Below are 16,512 nucleotides of genomic sequence, written 5' to 3' on the forward strand. Positions count from 1 at the left end.
AACCAGTATGATTTCACTCCTATGTGGAAGATAAACAAACACAAGGACAAAAAGAACAGATTAATGGTTACCAGAGAGGAAGGGGGAGGGGGGAGGGGGAAAGGGGTAAAAGGGCACATATATATGGTGACAGATAAAAACTAGACTGTTGGTGGTGAGCGTGATGCAGTCTATACAGAAACTGATATACAATAATGTACACCTGAAATTACACGTTACAACTCATTATGACCTCAATAAAATAATTAAAAAAAAAAAGAAATAGCTGTAACAGCTACTCTTAGCGCGCCTGGCACAGGCCCACGGCACGTTGCTCTCTCCCTTCCTTGTTCCTGCTCCCCTCTCCTCCGGCCCCTCCTCAGTCTCTTACGGAGGAGGCCTCGAGGCAAGTCTTGCCAAAAACCTCATTTACCAGGGCGGTCCCTGGTTCCTGTTTGCCTAAAACCAAAGCCGCAGGCTCTTCAAAAGAACCTAGCAAACCCAGATAGAAAGGTTTGTTTTTATTCTCACAAAGAAGAAGGAGACAAAAAACTTTGTTGGGCAAGTCAGGCCCCATTAAGCTCACAAAAAGACTCTTTGTTCCAGCGGGAGACGGTGAAAAAAATATCAGAAGTGGTGGAACGCGTGTTTGTGTCTCCGTTCCGTTCTGAGAGCGTTTAGGTAAGACTAGCCCCACCTGGCTCCCCTCCCCATTCCCCCAGCCCTGAGTCCTTTCTCAGTGCAATCGTATCTTTTTTACAGCAGAGAACTGTAGACTGACCCAGCCAGAAGAAACTTCTAATGTTTTTTAGTCCAGCTGGATTTTAATCACTTACAATAATGACACAATACGTAAGTTATACGGTTTTTACATGACTTGCCCGTGTTTTATATTGTTGGGAGTGATGCAGCTAAGGCTCTTGCCTAAGGTCAAACTGCTGGTTCCTGGCTGAGCTGGGGCGAGGAGCAGCTCCCTCGGTACTCAGCCTGCGCTTAATCTGCTGTTTGTCATTCCTGGCACTGGCGTGGACAAGTCAGCTTGTTCCAAAATCTTTTGTCTATAGTAAAGAGAGATCTTTATTAAGATTTGTTTGTTCCCGTTAAATCATAAATCCGTCCAGGCGGGTCACTATGTGACTGGTGCCCTCTGCAGTTGTGCAGTGTGCAACCTGTGAGACTGAACTTGGCAGTCCTGCTTCTGGGTTAATTCATCCCTCCAGCACATGGAATGATGCCCCTGGGGGTAATTTATGCCTTTGCTCCTCAGACTGTGCATAATCCAGTGTAACTGAGCCTATTTGTGTTGAAAGAAACCAGCAAGAAGGCCAAAAAGAAAGGGCCTCCCACTCCTGGACACCCTGGCTGCTGGAGGAGGCCAGTGTGCTCTTAGGAGGCCGGGCTGGGTGGCTGTGGGCATGTGGGCAGGGGACCAGGTCCTTAGTTGGGCAGACAGGAGGGCGTTGCTGGGGGCTCTGCTGGGGGTGGAGCCATGAGGCCCAGGTTTCTTCCTGAGGCAGCTAGAGAAGGAAGGACATCAGTTGTTATTTCTGCCTTGACTCAGAGGTGACGTTGTGAGAATTTATGAGCTTTTCTCCCTCCGGCTCCATTTCCTTATCTGTTACAAAATGGGCAGAGTGTGCCTGGCCCACGCCTGCTCTTAAGGATAGAAAGAATGAAAAAGGGCTGGGTTTTGTGAAATATGAATATGGCTGGGGCACAGCATGGTGTCACGACACCTGGGGTGGCACGGTGCCCAGGCGTTTCTGTGGGGCAGGAGCCCCAGGAGCCTGTCTCGGCCAGGAGCTCGGGGGCAGCACCATGTGCCCGTCTCCACGCCGCGCACTCTGTAGTGAGCATTGCATTCTTTGTGCCAAGAAGGAAATATCCTGCCCGTCGTGATGTCTTTTGGAGTAAGAGGGCCCTGAGTTAGCATTTTTTTTTAAACAGCTTCATTAAGTTATAACTGACACAGGAAACTGCTCATATTTAAAGTGGACAACTTGGTAGGTTTTCACCTATGAATACACAGGTGAAACTGTCACCCCGAATAAGATCATGAACACAACCATCACCCCCATCACCAGTCTCCTCGTGCCTCCCGCGCCCCAAGCCCAGGTTAGTGTAAAGATGCTTTCGATCCTAAGATGCATCGTGACCTCAGGGATCAAAGCAGGAACCCGGGCCCAGGTTGGAGTTCCGTCTGTGCTGCTCTGCTGTGTGATCTCGGGCAAGTTCCCTCACCTCTGTCAGCCTTAGTTTTCCTATTTGTGAAATGAGGATAGCGATAATAGCCCCTTAAGTTTGCTGTGAAAACGAAATAAGTTAATTTATGTAAAGTGCCCGGCACGGGTGGGCACTCAAGAAATGGCGTCTGCTTTCCCTGTATTGGGTTTGAAATGCAGAGATGGCTGTCAGAAATACACATTCTCACCTCCTCGGGTCTTGGTATCTATCATCCTACCATCTACTGTTTGACTAGACTATCATCGTGGGGCGGAGAACTGAAGAACCCACTCTGCCCTGAGCTAACTCTGTGTCTAGTACTGACTGTCTGTGCTGCTCCTCCCACCTAGAATTCATCTCCCCTCTTTGGAACCCAGCATTCAAGGACTCACTCAGGCCTCACCACCTCTGGGAAGCCTCCCCTGATTACTCTAATCTAGGACTCTAGATGCTAAGGTTTTCTCTCCTTTCCAAACCCCAATACTATTTGAATTGTACCCACACAATCTTACAATTGGGAGTGTAGTGTTTTGCATTATTTTCCATTGTGTGTATCTCTAATTTTTTCTTTTTTGAGGAAGATTAGCCCTTAGCTAACATCTGCTGCCAATCCTCCTTTTTTTTTTTTTTTTTTTTTTGCTGAGGAAGACTGGCCCTGAGCTAACATCCATGCCCATCTTCCTCTACTTTATATGTGGGATGCCTGCCACAGCATGGCTTGATAAGCAGTGTGTAGGTCTGCACCTGGGATCCGAACTGGCGAACCCTGTGCCGCCAAAGTGGAACGTGTGAACTTAACTGCTGTGCCACCGGGGCGGCCCCTTGTGTATCTCTATTTTGGTTCCCATTGTGTGTACAAGTTTCTTGAGGGCATAAATTTGGCTAATGCTTCTTTGCGCCTTCAGCCACATCCTTAGGACAGTGTTAAATAAGGACAGGAGTTCATCAAATAGGTGAGCATTAATTCGGTTAGATGCTGTGGAAAGTACCAGGACTGGTCCTCACGGTTGTCACACACAGGGAGACTATTTTGAACGACAGAGGTAAGTGTGAGGACGTATCTCAGTCAGCTCGGGCTGCTCTAACAGAGCATCGCAGATGAGGGGGCTTCTACAGCAGACCTTTCTCTCAGTTCTGGAGGCCCGAAGTCCAAGATCGAGATGTCAGCAGATGCAGTGTCTGGTGAGGCCTGCTTCATGATTCACAGATGGCATCTTCTCGCTGTGCCTTCACCTGGTGGAAGGGGCAAGGGAGCTCTCTGGGGTCTCTTTATAAGGGCACTAATCCCAAAGTCATCTCGGAAAGGCTCACCTCCAAATACTATTGCATTGAGGGTTAGGTTTCAACATATGGATTTTGGGAGCATGCACATTCAGTCTTCAGTCCATAGCACTCTGTATGGTGACAACGCTGATGGTTGTCTCCATAATACTGCTCCGTCTCCCTAATGGTTGGATGGATGTCGGTATGACTTCCATACTTGCAGGTGGCCCTCAATTCCTGTAAGCTTGCAAATAAGGCCCACAGGTTGGTCAGCCCACTGACACTGTCAGCTGACAAGCCCTCTCCTGCCCAGGGCTCCGGCCAGGCATCGGGCCGGCACCGTCCACCAGGAGGAGCGCCCCTCGGCTCTGACTCGCTGGGCTTCTAGACGTAGAATTGAAATGGCTTTTCATCAGCTCTCCATTATTGACTTCTGTTCAGCCTGTGGTCTGACCTGACGCTCCTTCCCTGCGGGAGTGTCCTTTCTGTCCCACACACAGAGAGAGTGACACCTCCCAGACCTGGCTCCTCACAGCCGCCCCTGCAGAGGCCTCCCGGAGCTGACACCAGACCCTCTCCAGATCCGCCCACGTCTGCCCTGCTCTTTGATACACTGCTTTGGCCTGACTCATCCTGCATGTTTCCTGTCAACAACAACAAACCCTCCTGTTTAGCCTTCCTTGGCTCACCATTTTTGGAAATTGAACTGGAAGGGTAAAGCTATTACACAAAGGGCTTTGCAGGGCAAGAGGGAAGAAGGAGAAGGAGCCAGAATAAACATAAGGTGAACCAAGCCCCCAGGGCCCAGGTGAATGCTCAGGCGGGTCAGTGGATGTCCCACTCTGGCTAGACAGAAAGCCTTAGCGCACTGGCTCACACCATCCCCACTGGCCCCACTCATCCACAACCCAGCCATTGGCAGGGTCCTTCTTGGCCCAGGCAAGGATCCACCCTGGACAGACCCTTTGTATCACTGGCCAGAGTACACCTGCAAGGGGGGTTCCAGGTCACATCCTATGTCATCCTGAAATGAGAAGAGCCATGTGGATTTTGGACTAAGACCTGGCTCTGAATTCTGCTTTGCCGCCTACTGGCTTTATGGCCTCAGGCAAGCTGCCTAACCTCGCTGAATCTGTTTCTTCATCTGTCAAATGGGTGTAATGCCTACCTTCAAGATTGCCGTGAGGACTAAAGATGATCTGTAGGAAGTGCCTGAAACATAGGAGACGCTTATTAGCTAATAACTAATCTTATTTAATTAAATGCAGTCATGTGCCGCTTAGCCACAGGGACACATTCTGAGAAGGGCGTTGTTACGAGACTTCGTCATTGCGTGAACATCGAGTGTACTTGCACAAGCCTGGTGGCACAGCCTACTGCACACCCAGGCTCTACGCTACTAATCTCATGGGACCGCTGTTGTCCACACAGTCTGTCATTAACCAAATGTCATTATACAGCACATGACTGTACCTTCTTCTCTCAAAGAAGCCCTCTGGGTCTAGTGAACAGACACTGAGTCAGCATTCAGGTCTTCTCTGGTGAACACACGTGGCTCCACTGGGTAGAGAGTGTCTGGATAGCCTGGTCTGTCCTGCAACCCCTGCAACTTTGTACCCATGCCTCGTGATGGACTCTCATCCCCAGGCCCCAGGCCAGATGTGCAGCATCACCGAAAAGCCCATTCCCCCGATTCCAGGCCTCTGCTGCCCTTCTCACCCCCCTGGAAGGCAGGCTGGTCTCCTGTAAACCGTGGGACAAATGCCCCGTGGTCCCTGTTGAAGACCTGGAACCCTGGTCACTGTCCAGGCCCTGGCACGGCTGAGCATGGAGCAGGCGCCGGCTCCCGTGGGCTCACGGTACGTGGACCATCAGCCAGCTGGGCGGCCATGTGGGCCTGAAGGCCCTGGGCTTTGGGAGGACTCTCAGAAAAGAAACCTTGCACTGGCTGTGGCTGCAGGACTGAGGGCAGAGTAAAGACTACTGGTTAGAGTTTCTGGAGTGGTTCATTTCATTCCAATGGAGGGAACAGCTTTCTGTTGGTAACAGCAAAACTTCCCAATGAGGCGCAGAGTCCCAAGCACCTCACCCTCTCTGTCCTTCCCTAACCGAGCTGCTGGGGGTAGTGGGAGGGTGTTTAGCTTAATGACACTCAGAAATCATGCCATGCAATGGTATTTATAGTAGAAAGAGGAAGCTATGTTTGTCCTCAGGTTCCGTTAAAGTAGATATATCTGAACTAACCAGCCACTGACCCCAAGTTATCAAGTTCTGCCCCACATTTCCACCCTCAGCGGACAAACCTGTTAAGCAGTGCTTCTCAAGAAGTGACACCCTGACAACACTTGTTCCTGTCTGGTGTGTCCACCCTACAAAAGCGTTCCTACACCACGTCCCTGCATTGATCCCCCAGTGGCTGAGTAGGGTAGGCAGGCCTGGGATTTTCTTCCTTCTGCAAAGGAGGAAATAACTTGCTTGAGGTTGCATGGCTGGCAAGTAGCAGGCCCAGGAGAAGAACCCAGGTCTTCTGGCTCCGTCAGCTAAACCTTGTCCAGAAAAGGAGTGGGCTGCCTCGTGAGACCCTGCAAGTCCAAACAGAGGCCAGGTAACCATGGATCCGATCCTTTAAGAGCCTCCGGAGCCCAAATTTGTCCTGTTAAACATCCTCCTGCACCAGTGGTGGGAGCAGAAGTTGACATAATTTTTAGGAGCGTCATTTGGCAATATGCATCAAAAACCTGAAAGATCCTCATATGCTTTGACCAGTTATTTTCACTGCTAGGAATGTATCTTAAAGAAATAATCAGAGACAGGCACCAGCTTATAAAGTTAGACATAGAATATACAGTATGACTCAGCAATTCCACTCCTCAGTGGACACCCAGGAAAAGGAAAACATCCGTCCACACAAGAAAGTTGCATGTGAATGCTTCTGCAGCACTGTTTATAATAGCTCCGACATGAAAACAATCATTCAATGTTGAGTGGAGAAATGAAATGTGATACGTCCATGCTATGGGATATTACTCAGCAATGAAAGGAACGAGGTACTGACACATGCTACGACATGATGACCCTTGAAAACATTATACTCCGTGAAAGAAGCTGGTCATACAAGACCACGTACTGTATGATTCCATTTGTATGAAATGTCCAGAATTTGTCTCTACAGGCAAATTTAGAGGGAAGAAAGTAGATTACTGGTTTCTTAGGGCTGAGGTAGGCAAGCGGAAGGATGGAGATGGACTCCTAATGGGTGTGGGTTTATTTTAGGAGGAACAGAAACAGTCTAAAATTAGATTGTGGTGATGGCTGCGCAACACTGTGACTATACTAAAAAACGTTAAATTTTCCACTTTGAAGGGGTGAACTGTGTAAATATGTTATTTGTATCTCAATAAAGCTGTTTTAAAAAAAGGGGCACCAAGATGTTCTTCTGAGTGTTTTTTTATAATGATAAATATTTCAAATAATCCAAATCCTTAGGGAAAAAATAGTTAGATAATTATGGTATATCCCTGGATGATATATCACTCAATAAATATAAAAATATTTTAGACAATGAGAAGATGCTCATGATATATTATTAAATATAAAATCTAAAGCATATGTAATCCCAATTTTATTTTTAATTTTAAAAAATTAAATGTTTTATTTTGAGATAATTGTGTATTAACATGCAGTTTTAAGAAATAATACAGAGAGATTCAGTGTGCCTGTTACCAATTTTCCCCAATGGTAATATTTTGAAAAACTGTAGTACAATATCACAGCGAGGATATTGACGTTGATGCACAGGTACAGAATGTGTCCATCACCGCCAGGATCCCTGAAGATGCCCTTTCATAGCCACCCCCACTTTCTGCCCCCATTTCCACCTCAACTCCAGGTAACCACTAATCTGTTCTCCATTTCTATAATTTTGTCATTTTGAGAATGTTATATAAATGGAATCATATAGTAGGCAGTATTTTGGGATTAGGTTTTTTTCACTCAGCATCATTCTCTGAAGATCCGTCTAGGCTGTTTTGTGTATTAACAGTTCACTCCTTTTTAGTGCTAATATTCCATGGTGAGGATGGACACAATTTATTTAGCCATTTACCCATTGAAGGACATCTGGATTGTTTCTAGTTTTGAGCCATTAAGAATGAAGCTACTACAAAACATTTGTGTACCTTTTTAAAAATGTGAGTCTAAATTTTTATTTCTCTGGGATAAATAACGAGGAGTGCAGTTACTGGGTCATATAGTTTTGCTTCCTGTAACTATATAATAAGTAGTGAAATTGGGTGCACTGACTCCTCCTACTTCATTATTCTTTTCAAAAATTGTTTTAGCTATTGTAGCTACTTGAGGTATTTTTTTTTGAGCAATTGTAAATGGTATTTTATTTTTAATTTCAGTGTCCAGGTAGTCCCTGCTAGTATATATAGAAATAAAATTGATTTTTATGTAATGATCTTATATCCTGCAGCCTTGATGAACTCACATATTAGATCTAGGAGTTTTTTTTATTCTTAAGATTCTGTGTAGACAATCATATCTTCTACAAATAACTGCAATTAGGGACAGTTTTATTTCTTCATTTTGATCTGTATACCTCTAATTTCCTTTCTCTGCCTTATCGCACTGGCTAGAATTTCCAAAACTGTGTGGACTAAGAGTGCTGAGAGTTGACATCCTTGCTCTGATCCTGATCTTAGGGGCCACCACTAAGTGTAATGTCATCTGTAGGTTTTTGTAGATGCACTTTGCCAAGCTGAAGAAGTTCCTCTTGATTCCTTTTTTCTGATAGCTTTTTTTAAAAGGTTCACCCTGAGCTAACATCCTTTGCCAATCTTCCTCTTTTTTTATTTATTTTTATTTTTTTGCTCTGCAAAGCCCCAGTACATGGTTGTATGTCCTAGTTTAAGTCCTTCTAGTTCTTCTACGTGAGCTGCCACCACTGCACGGCGGCTGACAGATGGGTGGTGTGGTTCCATGACTGGGAACCGAACCCAGGCTGCTGAAGTGGTGACAGCGCCGAACTTTAACCACCAGACCATCAGGGCTGGCTCTCTGATAGTTTTCAAAATCTTAAATGTGTGACAAATTTTGTCAAATGGTTTTTTCCTTATCAATTAATATAATCATGTGAATTTTCTTCTTTTGCCTATTCATGTGGTGGATTATCTCAATGGATTTTGAGCGTTGAACCAGTCTTGTATTCCCGGAATAAACCCCACTTGGTAACAGTGCATAACTCTTTTTATATATTATTGAATTCTAATTGCTAACATTTTTTAAAAAATTGTGTCTATGTTCATTGAGGATATTGGTCTGTAGTTTTCTCTTTTTTGTCCACTCTTCGTCTGCTTTTGGTATTAGGGTAAAAGTAGTTGCATAAAATGAGTTGGGAAATGTTCCCTTTTCTGTTTTGTGGAAGGGCTTGTGTAGAATTGCTGCTAGTTCTTCTTAAAATGTTAATTCTCCAGTGAAATCGTCGAAGTCCGGAGATTTGGGGAGGGAGGAGTTTTAAAATTACAAATTCTGTGTCTTTGATAGTTATAGGGCTATCCACATTGTCTATTTCCTATTGAGTGAACTGTTGTCGTTTATGTTTTTCAAGAAATTGGTCCATTTCATCTGAGTTGTCACGTTTCTGTGGCTGGAATTGTTTGCGGCTGTCCATGAACATGTCCGGTGTCTGCAGGGTCTGTGGTGACATCCCTGGTCTCATTCCTATCTGTAATTTGTGTCTTCTCTTTTTTTTCTTTGTTAGTCTTGCTAGAGGCTTGTCAGTTTTATTGATCTTATCAAAAGCGCTATCCCTTTGTTTCTCTGATTTTCTCTATTGCTTTCCTGTTTTTAGTTTCATTGATTTTGGCTCTTTGTTATTTCCTTATTTCTGCTTTCTTTGGATTTCTTTTACTCTTCTTTTTCTAGGTTCTTTTGGTGGGAACATAAATTATTGGTCTGAGTTTTTCCTCTATGCAAATATATTCATTTAGTCCTATCCATTTTCCTCTCAGCATTGCTTTAGCCATGTCCTACAAATTCCAATATGTTGTATTTTCATTTACATTTAGTTCAATGTATTTCTTTCAAATTTATTTTGAGGCTTTCTGTTTGATCCATGGATTATTCAGAAGTGTGCTGCTCAGTTGCCAAGTGATTTGAAATTTTCCTATTGCCTTTTTTTAAAAAAATCAATTTCTAGTTTGATTCCATGTGGTTGGATAACACATTCTGTAAGATTTAAGTTGTTTGAATATGTTGAGATTTGTTTTACGGCCCAGAATATGATCTATCTTGGTGTATATATATCTTGGACTATGAGAAACTGCTCACGATATATTGCTATATAAAAAAATATGTTATGGGGGCGGCCCAGTGGTATAGTGGTTGGGTTTTCACACTCCGCTTCAGTGGCCCAAGGTTCACTCGTTTGGATCCTGGGTGTGGACCCATGCACTGCTCATCAAGCCATACTGTGGCAGGCGTCCCACATATAAAGTAGAGGAAGATGGTCATGGATGTTAGCTCAGGGCCAATCTTCCTCAGCAGAAGGGGGAGGATCAGCGGGGGATGTTAGCTGAGGGCTAATCTTCCTCAGAAAAAAAAAGTAATAAAATATGTACCATGTAATCCCAGTTTTATTTAAAAAATACATACCTATATATATCCATGAGAAAAATCCTGGAAAGCTAGACCACAAATGTTTGCCTGCTCTTTATTCATTTATTTTTGTATCTTCTTCTGAATTATCTAAAGTTTAAAAAGCTAGCTTTTATGATAAAAAGCTTTTTTTTTTTTTTAAAATAAAAAGAGCAGTAGCTTGTGTGTCATAAGATGTGGGTTCAAAAACTGGACTATCGCGTGTTTAATGTTGTGGCCCAGGCATCTCAGGTGATCTCACTGAGCCTCATTTTTTGCATCTATAAAATGGGAATAATAATGCTCACCTTATAGAGTTGTATTAAATAAGCAGAGCCAACATTAATTAAAGCGTGTTGCAAATACTAAAGCAGTGTGTATTTATTATAGTAGTGTTTTTATTATTGTGAGGAGGCTGGATTTTTTAATCTCTTGGGTCCCTTCTAACTTTCACTGAGAAGCAAATCAAAGGAAATGGAATTATCTGAAGTATATTGTGCCTGTGGACACAACTCTGCATAAACTACTGTTTTCCAGGTATTTCTGGAAGCCTTTGAGTATAATTGAGATGTAACTAATTTGGATTTTTCAGGAAAGTTCCAATTTCAAATGTCCTGTCCTGTTGCTCTCCTAGCGTAAGAGTACCTACCACACCATACAATTTAATTTCTTGTTAGGAAAATGTGGATATTGGGTTCAAAGCTTTGCCTGAAAGGGAAAGAAAAATTCTTGGATGTCTACTATCCACCTGACTCAAGACTCTTTGCCTTCTTTTTGGGCCTGCAATTGTTCCCCGAGGGAGGTGATTGTAATCAAAGTTCCCAAGGACCAGGATATCAGTTGGTTTTACAAACTGAATTTCCCAATGGCAGGAAGGGAGTGGGGCCTGGAAGGTGTGTCAGGGAGGGACAGAAGGGGCTGGTGGTGACAGGGTTCCCTCTGGGATTAGTTAATTTAAAAGTCTTTTTCCTTGCCTGAGCCCCAGTCTGTTGCTGAATCGTCTCCACAGGAAGTGCTGTGGTATCTCTCATCCTCCGTTGGTAAACTCAAGTTCTGTGTAAGGATCTCCCATCCTTCCTTGGCCGACAACCAGCCTCCTAGTTTTAGAAAGGGTCCTTTCTTTCCCCTTGTGTGTTATTCTCCTCTGAATCCACACTCTCCTCTGTGGATGGTGTCTTCTTGACCAGAAGAAGTGTGGTTCAAGCTTTTCCGAGGATATTTCAGAGGGTCCCACAATCTGTCCAGTCAATGAACTCTTAGCCATGCTCAAGACTCAGTGTAATACCACCTCTGTCAAAGCTCGTTTAACATGTAGCATTCATTGAACATTCATTTCATTTAACATGTAGCATTTTTGAACAAATAGGCCAGCTATTGCCTGTGCCCACTACTCCCTCCCTCCTCTGTGTTCTTAGGGGAGTTGATGCATGTTTACACTGTGTACCTATCTTATTATGTGCCCTTCTCTGTCCAGAGCTGTGAGCTCCTTGGGTTCAAGGACTTTCTCCATTTGTTTTCATTTATTTATTTTTATTGCTGTAAAATATACATAACATAAAATTTACCATTGTAACCATTTTAAGTGTACAATTCAGTGGCATTACATGTATTTGCTATGTCGTGCAACTGTCACCACTATCGATTTTCAGAACTTTTCATCAGCCCAGACAGAAACTCTACCCATTAAACAATAGCACCATTTAATTGTGTATCTTCTTTCTTCTATGTGAAGACCACTGCCTTGCACAAGTCCAAGGAGAGTGATTGACATCGGTCACAATGTGAAGGTGACTGTGGAGCTGTGTAAGGCAGCAGCCATGCTCCTATCCCACATCTTGACATGTCATGGGAACTTAAATGTCCTTAAAAATTGAACCAACTGGAAATCTGGGTGTTATGGGCATAATTTTCAATTCTTGTTACCTGAGCTAAGCTATTCTCAAGGAGGACCTTGATTTTCACCCTGGGGAGAAGGTCTTTTTTCCATGGACCTCCAAATTCTGTGATCTGTGGCATCAATTCTGTTCAAATCAATTTCATTTGTTTAGTATTTTCAGGACACCAAACAAGGCCCTCGGCTGTGCTGTGTGAATGAAAAAGAAACTAAAACAGTGGGATCCCTCCCCTTAAGATCCATGACCTGGTGTTGGGTGATAGGAATGTTCTTCCATGTCTATGTCTATGTAATTCTTGTTTTTGAAATCATGATTTTGATGATGGTGATGAGCCCAAAGAAACTCTTTTTCTCTCTCTGCCATGTGAGGACAGAGCGAGAAGGCAGCTGTCTATAAGCCAGGAAGAGAGCCCTCACCAGAAACCAACCTTGCCAGACCTTGATCTTGGACTTCCAGGCTCCAGAATGATAGGAAAATAAAGGTCTGTTATTTAAGCTACACAGTGTGTGGTATTTTGTTATGGCAGGCTGAGCAGACTCAGTCCCCAGTACCTTGTCTCCACCGTACGGAAGCCCCATACTACCCACCCCTACATTGACATCACTGTCCCGCCAGGCCATCTCCTTACTCTCTTTGGACCCCAGCTAGTGCCCAAGGTTCCGGCTTTGCTCATGCTGTTTTTCCTCCTGTAAGATGTCCTCCTTCACCTCTGTGGACTTCAGGGGCGGCACCAACCCCAGCCCTTCCACCAAGTCTTCTTTGATTCTTCAGGCTTATGCTGGGTTCTTCCTCCTCTGACCCGGCATGTTTATGATCAGCATCACACATTGTATTGCTTCCATGTCCTCAGACTGTTTACAGATGATAGTTTTGTGTCTGTAGACCCTGGAGAACGTGCTTTTTGAGGACAAGGACTTTGTTTTGCTCTCATAGCTCATAGAGGGCGTTCAGTGGAACTTGTTAACTGAGTGATAAACATACACGTATAGGTTTCTGTAGAAAGTCACACAAAAACACATGGAATTAAAGAAAAACCAAAGAGTTAAGAGGGATTCCAAAACAACTGACATGGGCTTCTCTTCTTGGCTGCTCCATTGTGTTTGAGGTACAGGAAGTACCCAGAAACCTTCCCCTCTAGGGCAGTGCCTGCAAAAACACAAGCAAGGGGCCCAGAACAAGCTCCTACTGTTTCTGGCCTCGCTCCCCATCCTGCAGCCAGAAGGGAGAGGCTGCTCAAAGGCTTTCATGCCACAGGAAGGAAAAGCAATCTGCAATAAGGCTCTGTCCCGAGATCAAATTCTTAAACAACTCACGAATAAATAGGAAAAAAATATGTTAGGGCGGAGTGAATGTTGGGTTTGGAAAGAAGTGGAAGGCAGCAGGGAAAGATGGGGGGAGAGAGTGAAGAGCGAAAGAAAGGAAGACACAGAGACAGTAGTAATACAGAGAAATTTTAAGTAAAAAGCAAAGAAAGACAAAGAAACCAAGAGGGCAGACATCTTGAAATAGAGAGATGACAGTGAAAGCAAGAGAGAGAGGAAGAGAGAGAGGGAATGAAGAGAAAGGAGCAGAAGGAAGAGGAGAGGAGACAGAGCAATATAGGGCTAAAAAAGTGAAGAATGGAAAGAAATCAATGAGAAGATTTACAAAGGGAATCAAAGACAGAATTAGGACCAAAAAATGGACAGGAAAATGTCTGGCAGAGAGAGGTCCACGTGTCCGGCAAATCGGGGAGGAGCATGGGGAGGGAGAAGAGGTCAGATCTAAAAACAGAGAAAAGGGTTTAGTGTCACATCTTTTATTGGTTTATGAAGAGCCTGATTTAAATCTGTTTGTGACTCTTGAACATAGACCTGAGCTCCCTCCTGGTCTGAGAATCTCAGCCATCAGGATGACTTCTCTTTTGCTCCACAGGGAAAAAGGTGAATCAAGATTATCCAAAAGGCTCGGAATAGTCAAGGCATTCCCGTTATTCAGTCCTCCACCCAGAAACGTATTTACCACGATAAAAAGTCAGCTCAAGGTTCAGCCCTCTCTTGTGGGACCCCTTCCAAAGGCCTGGGAGGGGCCCCACAAGGTGTTCACATGGTCATATGTTTTTGCACAATTTGCAAAGGTCATCTGTTTAACTGCAGTCAGTCAAGACTGCTGTCCTTTCCTCTCTCACTTTGGTGGTTTGCAGTCACTTCAACACAGTTAAACTATCTGGGTGTTCTGGTAGAGAAATGGTTTCAGGAATACTCTGCCACCAGGCACCATGACGTGAAGGTACCGAGTGTGGATGCACCCTGTGGTGTGGGCCCCAGAAGGACGGGGCAGCAGAAGAGAAATGAGGTTTGATATTTACAGAGTCAGAAGCCAGGTTGGGGAAATTCTTGCAATCATCAGATGTAACATAGCAAGTGGAAGATTTAGTTCCTATAAGGCCTAATCAAGATGAGGTTCTTGTCTATGTGGAATTTATGTGATAGTAGCTTGTGCATTCATGAGGGCATCATACATCTCTTTTGTCCTCTCATGGATCACACTACCTGTCCTGGAGATATTTGAGTTCCAGGATGTCTGCAGCCCACCTGTTTGTGTGGTTTACTAAACATTAGTTACCTCAAGGCAGAAGTTGCTTTCTTTTTTTTTTTTGTGAGGAGGATTTGCCCTGAACTAACATCTGTTGCCAATCCTCCTCTTTTTTTGCTTGAGGAAGATTAGCCCTGAGCTAACATCTGTACCAATCTTCCTCTACTTTGTATGTGGGATGCCTCCACAGCATGGCTGATGAGTGGTGTAGGTCTGCACCTGGGATCCAAACCTGCAAACCTTGGGGCACCACAGCGGGGCACGTGAAACTCGAACCAATCGGTCACAGGGCCGAGCCCAGAAGTTTCGTATCTCTAGTAAACAGCGTAGTGTCTGGCGTGTAGCAGACATTCAACAAATAATTGTAAGATTTATAAATGAATGAGTGAATGAATGAAATATGCATTGAAATAAGTATCTAGTTGTTCCTTCTCCAGACGTCATCAACAGACCCTTGTCCCCACTACAGCCTAAGAAGCTGTCACAACACAGAGGTCATCCCACATGAGGGACCTGTCCTGTCCCACCTTTAACCCTCCCTCCAGCAGGTTGATGAAAATCAGAGATGAGAATGTTGACGAGACCAGATTCCAATATCCGATTTCATCTGCCTCGTTGAAGTCCCTGTGTTCTGGGTTAAAGAAATCTGTTTTTAGCTGTCCTTTGGAGTTTCCTGAGGTCCCCGCAGGTCTTTAAACAGAGGGCTTGCTTGTTGCAAAACCTCTTTGCGTAGTTTTGTTCCCTTTTAGTGGAAACCTCTCTGTGGCAGCAGAACTAAAGTTTCCTCAGAGGTTTTGGGTTACAAAGAGAGTCTTGCTCCATCCTCGGAGAGTCTCCTTTGGGAACACTGTTTTATTTTCTCAAGTTGTGACTGTGCGGAATCTGGGACTTACATAAGGTCCACAAAGACTCTGGATTCAAGAAGCAAAAATTTACTTTTAAAATGAGGTAGAAGATTTTGGACTGGGATTTCTATTTGGATAGCCCCGTTCTTGGAAAGGCAGCTGGAATCTCTTGGGAGAGCCTAAAGAAGCTTTCACGCCTAACGTCAGGCATTTACTCACCAGTACCCCGTGCAAAGCACTGTACAGGGCTTCCTGGAACAGGAGGACTTTTCCCCACGTTGGCAGAGTTCCCACACAGGTTAAATATTTTCCAATTTGGTCTCCTTTTGTAGGCATCTCAAAATCTGTGCTATTGTGAGATTCTTCTTCATGTATGATCAGAAATCTGCTCTGTGGATATTTAAGACCATTTCTTGTGGTTTAGTTCTTACTGGAAAAGAAGAATAACTCTTTATCAGCTCCTGCCTTGTCTCTGTTTCTGAACTGAAAGAACTTCATCCAGTCGCTGTGGAGTATTTTTGTTTCCTCCTTGGAGGTGGTGATGGTGATGGGAGAGGGGGTCTATGGGGAGAATTTACAATCTCAGGCCAGGCTGATCACACCTTCTGGGTTGTTAGGACATCTTTTCCAACTAGATCTGCCGCCCTGGCTGGGATGGCCCAAGGAAACGTTCTAGGGCTTCCAGTTTGCTGTGGAAGGGAGACTGAGGGTGAGGCATGAGCATGGCTTGGCGACCTGCCCTACGGGGGATGAGGAAGTAAAGCGTCATTCAGTGCATGGGTTCTCCCAGTCCGCAGGGCATTGTTATCGCTAGCATAGTCATCTCCGCAATCAGGGTGTCATCTGACAACACCAGCAGTGGTCTTTGGAGAAAGAATTTATGAGAAGAACAAGCCAAAGTTGAATCAATAGGCTGGTGGAAACAAACACCAGCCCCTCAGCAGAGAGCCTGCTTCGGTCTTCACGCAGGGGGATGGAGGGGTCTCAGTGGAAGCACAGACAGTCTGAGAACAGCAGGCCGCTCAGCGGCTCAGCGGATCTAGCCCTCTACGGGCAGGACCCTGCGCCTTAGGGGCAAATACACAGCCTTCCTC

At 44.7% G+C, this 16,512-nt stretch overlaps 1 long non-coding RNA gene across 3 annotated transcripts in view; it reads left to right on the forward strand.

Annotated features, from left to right (window-relative positions):
* The first annotated feature begins 349 nt into the window (after positions 1 to 349).
* The window catches only part of LOC103548887 (uncharacterized), a 34,835-nt gene continuing 18,672 nt past the window's right edge, over positions 350 to 16,512 (forward strand). For 2 of the 3 annotated variants that reach the window (XR_544376.2, XR_011535163.1), the window contains exons 1-2: positions 362 to 660; positions 742 to 831. This is a non-coding gene — a long non-coding RNA (uncharacterized lncRNA). Of the gene's footprint in view, positions 661 to 741; positions 832 to 16,512 lie in introns of all 3 variants that reach the window. The other variant, XR_011535164.1, reaches the window with a different exon arrangement.

Source organism: Equus przewalskii, chromosome 30, assembly GCF_037783145.1.
Source record: "Equus przewalskii isolate Varuska chromosome 30, EquPr2, whole genome shotgun sequence".
In the NCBI taxonomy this organism is placed as follows: Eukaryota; Metazoa; Chordata; class Mammalia; order Perissodactyla; family Equidae; genus Equus; species Equus przewalskii.